Source organism: Anguilla rostrata, chromosome 3 (genome assembly GCF_018555375.3).
Source record: "Anguilla rostrata isolate EN2019 chromosome 3, ASM1855537v3, whole genome shotgun sequence".
NCBI lineage: Eukaryota > Metazoa > Chordata > Actinopteri > Anguilliformes > Anguillidae > Anguilla > Anguilla rostrata.
The window spans coordinates 3,950,141-3,958,329 of NC_057935.1; the positions used below are offsets into that span (position 1 = coordinate 3,950,141).

An 8,189-nucleotide genomic window follows, 5' to 3' on the forward strand; every position below is an offset into this window, starting at 1 on the left:
CACTTTGATAATTAAGAAGAGAGAAAAAGTATTCAGATGCATTAAAAGGTGTCCAAGTGAGCATCTGTACAATGTCTGTATATGTCCCATTTGTTAAGAAATAAAAGATTTAAAGATCATATACATCATATTCGTATGCAGTTTTTATAAACGGTATATAGAATGAAGTAGTGGATAGAACAATGTACGGTTCTGTGCTTCCCGTGTTACACCCAAATGGGAAATCGAAATAAAGAGTGGTGTTGCCAGATTGGGTGCCAATTGCATTATTTTATGTTATTGTTCGTGGAAATTGTTACAATTATCATAATTTGGTGTTTTTTTTTTGTTTGTTTTTTGGGGGGGGGGGGTTAATCTTCATATTTCAGCTGTGTTTGTCACCACATTGGTGGATATCTCTAAAATTAGCTGTTATACAGACCGCCGTCTACTCGTATTTTTTGTATTTAAAAAATTGGGATTTTTTACAAGATTGGGAAGGTTAACTTTTTACAAATCTGACAACGCTGCCGAAAAACCTGGCAAAAGCACGTTTTTTTATCCAGCGATGGCGCCATGGAGTCCAAGCTAAGCGGGAATGTGGGAGATCCATCTGGTCTAGCTCTGAAGATGTATCGACAGCAGGTAAATTAGATGAAAAGATGTGTGCTTGGTTATATAGGAAAGGAGTCAACTATTATGGTTACTTTCATTATCCATTATTTACGAGTTGGAACTTTCCAACAGAACGGTATGCTTTAGCTAGGTAGACAAAGCGATAATGCGCTTACGGTGGGTAGTTGGCTATAGCTACTGTAAAAAAAATAATAATAATTAAAAAACACCATACAGACACATGTTACTTACTGGAAGTTATTTAAGTGTATTTTTATTGTAAATATTCTGTATTTGTACAGGAGATATCTAATCGTAAGTCGACCGGAATTCATGAGACTTATGCGCCCCAGAAAGTTCTAAAGTAATGTCGTTTAGGCGTCAATGTATGGATAGCTGTCAGGTTAGTGCAGCCTCATTAAATAGACTTTTAAGCCTTCTTTATTTATTTATTTATTTATTTATTGGTAACAGTTCGCGTGTAACCAGTGTAACACGAATCGTTATGTAGCTTTTTTTTTTTTTTATTTTTTTAAATATAAGATAATTTATTGACTTGGGCGTTTGACTGACTACATTTCAGCACGTTTTTGAACTATATTGATATCGTATTTGTGGAAGAGCGATCACAAATTATGATTATGACTTTTAAGTAAGGATCGACACTCTTGGTGTAACATTTGATTAGCGAGTATGGTCACGAATTTTGTTTTGTTCAATGTAAAGTGAAATTATTTACGCTTTGCTATAGTTACAGCCGAGTATTTTAAATATTCTGATTAATTATAAAACTAGGCCTTTAGTTTTCAAGAAGCCGAGCAACTGCTACTGCACGCTGAGCAGAGAAAGCTAGCTGAACTATACTAGAGGCAGGGTTTAGAATTGAATATTGGGAGAGATTCTTCCGAGTGTATTCGTTATTTGACGGGCTGGGTGGATAGTCTACCTCCGTAGCGACACTTCATATGGTGTAAATGGCTAAATATACTAAATATTAACTTTAATAGATAACGATAGCTTTTTCATAGTGAGCTAGCATTGTTCCCTCGCGCATTCGTGAACCTGCCTGTGCTCTGCCTGTATCAAAGCGCCCTCTCGTGGCAAACCAGGGGATTGCTCGCATTTCTTCTGTCCACGCTCAGGTCCATAGGATTTATATGAGGCAAATAAAGTTAATAGGTAATAGTAACTTGCTAAATTCATATTTACCTTGAGTTGAATTAATTAATATCCTGAGCTATTAAGACTGTATTATTGACAATTATTGTGTAAGACGTGCAATGTTGCTGGTTATCAGTATTACTCTGCTATGTAGTGGTACCTATGGTCAAGTATGTTGTGGGCGACGTTTGAGGGCAACTTTTGCCCTCCTGAACGTCAGCCTCGTTAGCGCAGTAGGTAGCGCGTCAGTCTCATAATCTGAAGGTCGTGAGTTCGATCCTCACACGGGGCATCGTTTTTCGTTTATATTGATTTCAAGTATGGTTAACTTTGTTCATGCCACGCATTTGCCCGAAAATCACCGCGGTCTGTACCGCAGTCGTTTCTGGTGGCAAACCTCTTTGCTGGCTAGCCAACCAGGAAGTTAGTGCTGTGAAAATGTAACATTCGCTCCAGTCACCAATACAACACGTTTAAACAACTCAGTTGCATTTTGCTGGCTACATACATAACCTGCAATTGTCAGTGAGGTTTATGGATAGGTTTATTTATCAGCCTGGATCTTATAAACCTTTGGTTGGTAATGGTTAGCTATGTTGCTTAACATATCTAATCCTAGCTGGATAATGTAAATCGTACATATTTGAGGACTTCTTGCGGTGGAGGCATTCAATAGAAGTGGCTTGGGTTCCTTCCTTTTTCAAGCGGTTTATAGATTGTAAACCAGATTGTAGATTGCTAGATGGCGCACTCACACTTTGGTTTAAATTGTGCTTTTTATCGCTAGATGGCGCAATATTACTTCTGTGCAGTTTTACAGGGCGAACGCGGATTATGCTGAACCCTGACAAGCAAGGTATGACTCAAACTTGCTTTAATGAATTTCTTGAACTATTATGAATGTGATATTTGACATTAATTGTGTAATATGTACACTGTGTTGTTTTTTAGCAGTGCACGTTGCATTCCAGTGCTACGCAGTCGCTTAAGGGCAAGCAAAGTTCAGCAGGCGTTTGAAGGAACATGTGGGCCCCCTGCCCGGGAGCCTCGTTAGCGCAGTAGGTAGCGCGTCAGTCTCATAATCTGAAGGTCGTGAGTTCGATCCTCACACGGGGCAGCTGCTTTTTGAAATGGCAGTGCATCTGTTCCGCTTTTTAAGTACGTGTGCAAGGATAGACGCCAGCACAAACCCGGCAAGTAATAAACCTGCCCCACGTGCCTAACCCATTGCATTAATTCAAAAATCTTGCTGGAGGAAATGTTGTGTCTAATGCCTGTTCTGAGTGCTGCAGTATACACTAGAAATACTAATCTGGGTCTGAAGATTGTTCTCGATCAGTAGCCATTGTTAGGATGGATATTTTATTCACATAAAAATGTTCCTATTACCCTGACTAACCCATTTGTTTAGCTCATTTTCTTTAGTTTGTTGTTGTTGACTGTGTTATTTTTGTTGAAGTTTTACTTGGGTGTAAATAATTACACTTCTTCCATAAAAGATTATAGGGATTACACAAAAGAGTTCTGTCTGTGGTAATGAAGGTTGCATTGCCCTTTTTTAAAAATATTTTTTGATTAATTACCACCTAAGAACTGTGAAATTAAATACTTTGAGTAAAAAGATTTTTTTTTACCATGCAAAACACTTGTATTCTGTAGAAAAATGCCTGTCAATTGAATGTTTTTCTGTCGGGTCTCAGGATGATAAGCAATGTGAACTGCAAATTGCGCTTGAGGGAGAAGTGAATGGAAACGTTGCATAAGTCCAGCAGGCCTTTAAACTCTGTGTGAATCCAGAGAGAGAGGGAGGGAGGGAGAGAGGGAGGGAGAGAGAGAGAGAGAGAGAGAGAGAGAGAGAGAGAGAAGCAACAGGATCTTCAGGTTGATGGAGCATCGAGGGGGTTGATGGAGGTGTCAAAGATCAAAGGTTAGTGCCATGGCTCGGATGGGTTTGTGGGGGGGGCGGGGGGTCAAGTCAGAATGAGGGATAGCCAATCAGCCAACTGGGGTCCAAGGGCTGGTCTCAGCAGTCTGCTTGCATGTTAATGTGTGTGTGAGTGAGTGTGTGTATGAGAACATAAATTGCTTAGGAGGATATTTGTGAGTAGTGCATTACAGTACACTATGAACCATACCATACTGTGGTATGGCGAACAACATCAGATTTGGATTTTTGGGTAATCGTGAATCCTTCAAATGGAATTACAGTCCCGTGTGAATATTTAGGATAAATTAAGTTCCTTTTTTTCTTTTTTGTCCTCAGGGCCAAGAAAAGAATTCCTGAAGAATGCCACACATCAGGCTCTGTCGATAAGCTGCCGTTCGGTGATAATGGTGGAATTCTTTTTGGCTGAAAAGTTAGTGTGGGTGCCATGGAAATGTGCCAGTGAGAGGTATTTAAAAAATGTGGCATGATGTCACATTTTAGCAAGGCTCATCTCTTCTCACTTAACTGGACTGGGTGACATCACTAGTACCCGTCCTGGAGGTGGGTCTTTAAGTGCTGTTAATGATACTTTCCTTTGGTACATGATAATGCATATTTGGTTGCGTCTTTAGAATCTTTTGACATTAATGCTGTAGTCTTTAGTCAGCGAAGGTGACTGTCGTCTTCCACTTTACAGCAGGGGACTGGTGTAAATTGCTGTCATTGGCTGTTCTTCTACGAGTGATGATACGAGTCACCTCATAACGTGAGCCATGTTTGGGGTTTTTTTTAATACACGCCCACAGTGCCACCCACTCGAGTACTTATACAGCAAAGACGTGTCACCCAGCAGGCGCCCTGCTCTTACCGGCTGTTTCCGTCTCTGAAAGCGCAAAGCACCATGGGTGCTGAGTCTTCAGCGGGATGTGGTCAGGGCACGCAGACCTGCGATGATGCAATCCGTCTGCCGCGAAGAATGGAACGCGGAATCTGAAGGGCACAATCGAAGCCGTCTAAACATTCCGTGGCCGTATCCGCCGGAGGACTGTGGAGGAGGTCCACGGCAGCCCTGGAGATAAAAAAGGGCTTCTCTTCCTTAATTAACCCTCCTGTTATGTTGCGGGTCAAATTTACCCTTTTTAAAGTTTGAAAATCTAGGAAAAATACTTAAAATTATTTTTTCAGTATGAAACTTCTTCTACTGGCCTTAATTAGTGTAATCAACATTTTAAATGAAAATGGTTCATTTCATGTATTTGCAAACCCCCTGTATGGGGATTGACCCCAGCGCCTGGAGATAAAAAAGGGCTTCTCTTCCTTCATTAAAGGGCTCAGAACTCAAGTGGCAGAGTGCCTCTTAAATCTCACTTCTGGTGTCTTTGCCTGGGTCCCCGAGACCCAGGATTGAGGTGTGTGGGACTGCTGCCACGAGAACAGCTGGGTGTATGACGGTGTGTTCACGGAAACGGCAGTTTGAAGTTTGCCAGCTCTTTGTAAAATACCGTCTTTGGAGGCACCATGTAAAAATGTCAGTTGTGACTGGGTAAAGGAGAACGATCCTGATGAGGTTCATTGACGTCTAAACTTGGGCAAGGGCTTGAGGCTGTGCGTGCGTTTACGTGTGCGTGCGTGCGTGCGTGTGTCCATCAAGGGCGTGGGTTTAAATGATTTCATGTGTTGAGCAAGCTCCTGGGACCAACTGCGGTCTCCACGGAAACGCAGCCTACAAAGACTGCATTCAGAATGAGGCCTGCAGCGAGGGGGTACCGCCCCGGGTTCGGGACAGGAGGCCGAAACTTACCCAGCGGCGCTTTCACCGCTCCGCGTTACCGCGGTTACCACTAAAAGACGGCACCGAGAGCCGAGAGTGATGGAACACAGACCTTTCTTGTGACCCCGGTCCCCAGGAGTGAGGTAATTTCTGATAAATGTTCTGACTCGGATTTCTCTGCTTGCTTGCGCAACACTGGGTCTCTTGAGTCAGAACCAGTAAATCAGCAGACGGTCCACAGCTCACCTCCCCCAGAGGAGGACCATGGGGACGTGTGTGTGTGATGTAACCTCAGTGCGGGACACTCCCCCTGTGCTGGCTCCAGTCAGTCGCCCCGAGTCCACCCTGTCATACCATTATATATGGGGTCTGGGGTGGCAGTGTAGTATAATGGGTGTGGAGTTGGTTTTGTAACCGATAGGTCAGAGGTTCGATTCCCAGGTAGAACACTGCTGTTGTGCCCTTGAGCAAGGTACTTAACCTGAATTGCTTCTGTATATGTATTCAGCTGTGTAAGTGGATGCAGTGTAAATGTTATGTGAAGCTGTTGTGCAAGTCGCTCTGGATAAGAGCATCTGATAAGTGTCTGTAATGTTATGCCCCGTCGCTGAGGGAAATGAAGCAGTAATTCTGGGGTAGGGTGGTTAGCCCACAGTTTGGGAGGAGTGCACTCCACTCCGCAGCGTGCCATGAACCCCCTCACTTCCGGTCCGTAGCCTGGAGCTTAATTCCTGTGATGTTGGACTTTTAACAGTCCAGTGCCACGCATGACGACTGTAGTTCTGATGTCAAACAGTGCTGAGTGAACTACTTACCCTAACTGGAAGGTTTCTCTATTGTCATAGAGGCTCATAAGTCTTATCTGGTCTCTCCACTCCCAATTCAATAGCTCAAGGAAAGGTTTGCTCCATAGTTCTGTGTTAACATCCAATGTGTAAGCGAAGTGTCTAATGTTTCAATGGGGTCGCTTCCACCAGTCAAGCCCCCCGCCTAAGCTTTTCTTGGATTAGTGCCAGTGAGATGTGTCGAGATAGTCTGTCATCCATGCTAAGGTAACATGTGATTGGAAAAGTTCACTTCAGTTCTGACTGGGTTGTAACATCTCATGTGCAATTCGTGTTAGAATGTAGGAGGGTATTATGTCATGAAAATGTCTTCCCAGCAGTAGGATTGTTTTGGGGGTGGGTGGGTGGGGTGTGGGGTATAGTACATTGTGAATAGACATTTTGTGTGGTGCGTAACACCAAAATGTAAAGTTTTACCTTGTGCATTTCACTGGTGCAAACACAGTTGCCATTCAGTTAGCATGAGGCTAGTTGTGGTCCCCTTTCTGCCACTACTGTTGGGACGGGGGGAGGGCCTCTCTCCCACAAAGCAAAGTTCTCTGCATCTAAATTTCCTGCCCACTCTTCAGTTAGTGTTCCATTCCAACACAAGCCACAGCCTGGCATTCACACACACACACCACAGGATCTAAAAACGTTAAGAGTCGTTGCAGCCCCTGTGGAATTTTGGGTGCATGTGTGGACATGGCAGCAAACTCACTTCCTGTGTGGGAGGCTTTACACTGGAACACTGACACATTCGGTTCGTACAGAGTTCTGAAACCCTGAGCTGCATTTATGAAACTCATTCCGTTAGTCAGTTAAGAGGAGAAGGGGATGTGATAGTACAGTAGGATGAACAGCTGGAAGATGGCAGGAACTATAAAATGACAGAGACTGGAATTCAGGGAATGAGTTTCTTGCTGCACTGCACTTGGATTTTGGATCTCGGTCAACTTTCAGATTTGGAAACATCAATTTGAAAAGTTAATCCAGAGGGTCCCAAACTCTGTCTTGGGGAAGCCCTGTGCATTTCTTTCGTCCCCTGCCCCTCGTAAACCACATTATGGGGACCCCCTGTCCGTCATGAACCACATTATGGGGACCCCCTGTCCCTCATAAACCACATTATGGAGCCCCCCTTGCCCCTCATAAACCACATTCAGAAATAGCAATGCATGGCAAGAACCATAAAATCCCCATGTTCATATTGTGCTTCTGGTGCTACATTACATGCAATTACATAGAAAAAGGGTTAATTGTTTTAAACTTAGCAACGCAAAGACTGGTGAATCAATAGGCTCTTGATTAATGACACTGGACACCTTTCCAGGAAAAGTAAGAAATGAAACGTGTTCAGCAACATAATTAGAAGCCTATTGATTAACCTCTTGTCGTTACCTTTATGTAATTGTTTGCAATATAGCACAATGTAAACAAGGAATTGGGTTATGAGGGTAAATAATCCTAAACATAAGGACCTAATTAAGAAAAACTAACACCTTGTTAAAATTCTGGGATTTAAATTGTGGTTGGAATAAAAACCGCATAAACATTTGTGCCAAAGACCGAGTTTGGAACCACTGATTTAATTCAATCCAAACGACGAGGCTTTATTTTAGAGTGGTCTAAAATCTGATTAATAAAATCGCTGGTTCTATGCTTAAATAAGTTGTATTATGCTTACTATTTTCGTTGGTTTCCGTAAGTGTTATCTGGAAATTAAAAGTAAAGCTTCGGGAACTCACTTTCCCTCAGTGAAACAGATTTGAATCCAGACTAGGCTCGTGCTAAAAACGACCACGATTAGCCTACCGATATTTCATTTCCAGACAGGAAATAAAATTTAATTAGCCGGCGAAGAAGCAAGCACCATGCCAAATTAGTACCCTTGGACAATCTTACTTCACCT

At 42.7% G+C, this 8,189-nt stretch overlaps 1 long non-coding RNA gene and 2 other non-coding genes across 3 annotated transcripts; all 3 read left to right on the top strand.

Annotated features, from left to right (window-relative positions):
* The first annotated feature begins 539 nt into the window (after nucleotides 1–539).
* Nucleotides 540–4,139, top strand: LOC135252013 (uncharacterized). The gene is made up of 4 exons (XR_010329253.1): nucleotides 540–624; nucleotides 2,543–2,611; nucleotides 2,707–2,813; nucleotides 4,019–4,139. It is a non-coding gene; the product is annotated as an uncharacterized LOC135252013 (long non-coding RNA).
* trnam-cau (transfer RNA methionine (anticodon CAU)) lies at nucleotides 1,975–2,047 on the top strand. The gene has a single exon. It is a non-coding gene; the product is annotated as a tRNA-Met (tRNA).
* Nucleotides 2,800–2,872, top strand: trnam-cau (transfer RNA methionine (anticodon CAU)). Its single transcript has one exon. It is a non-coding gene; the product is annotated as a tRNA-Met (tRNA).
* Nucleotides 4,140–8,189: the final 4,050 nt, after the last annotated feature.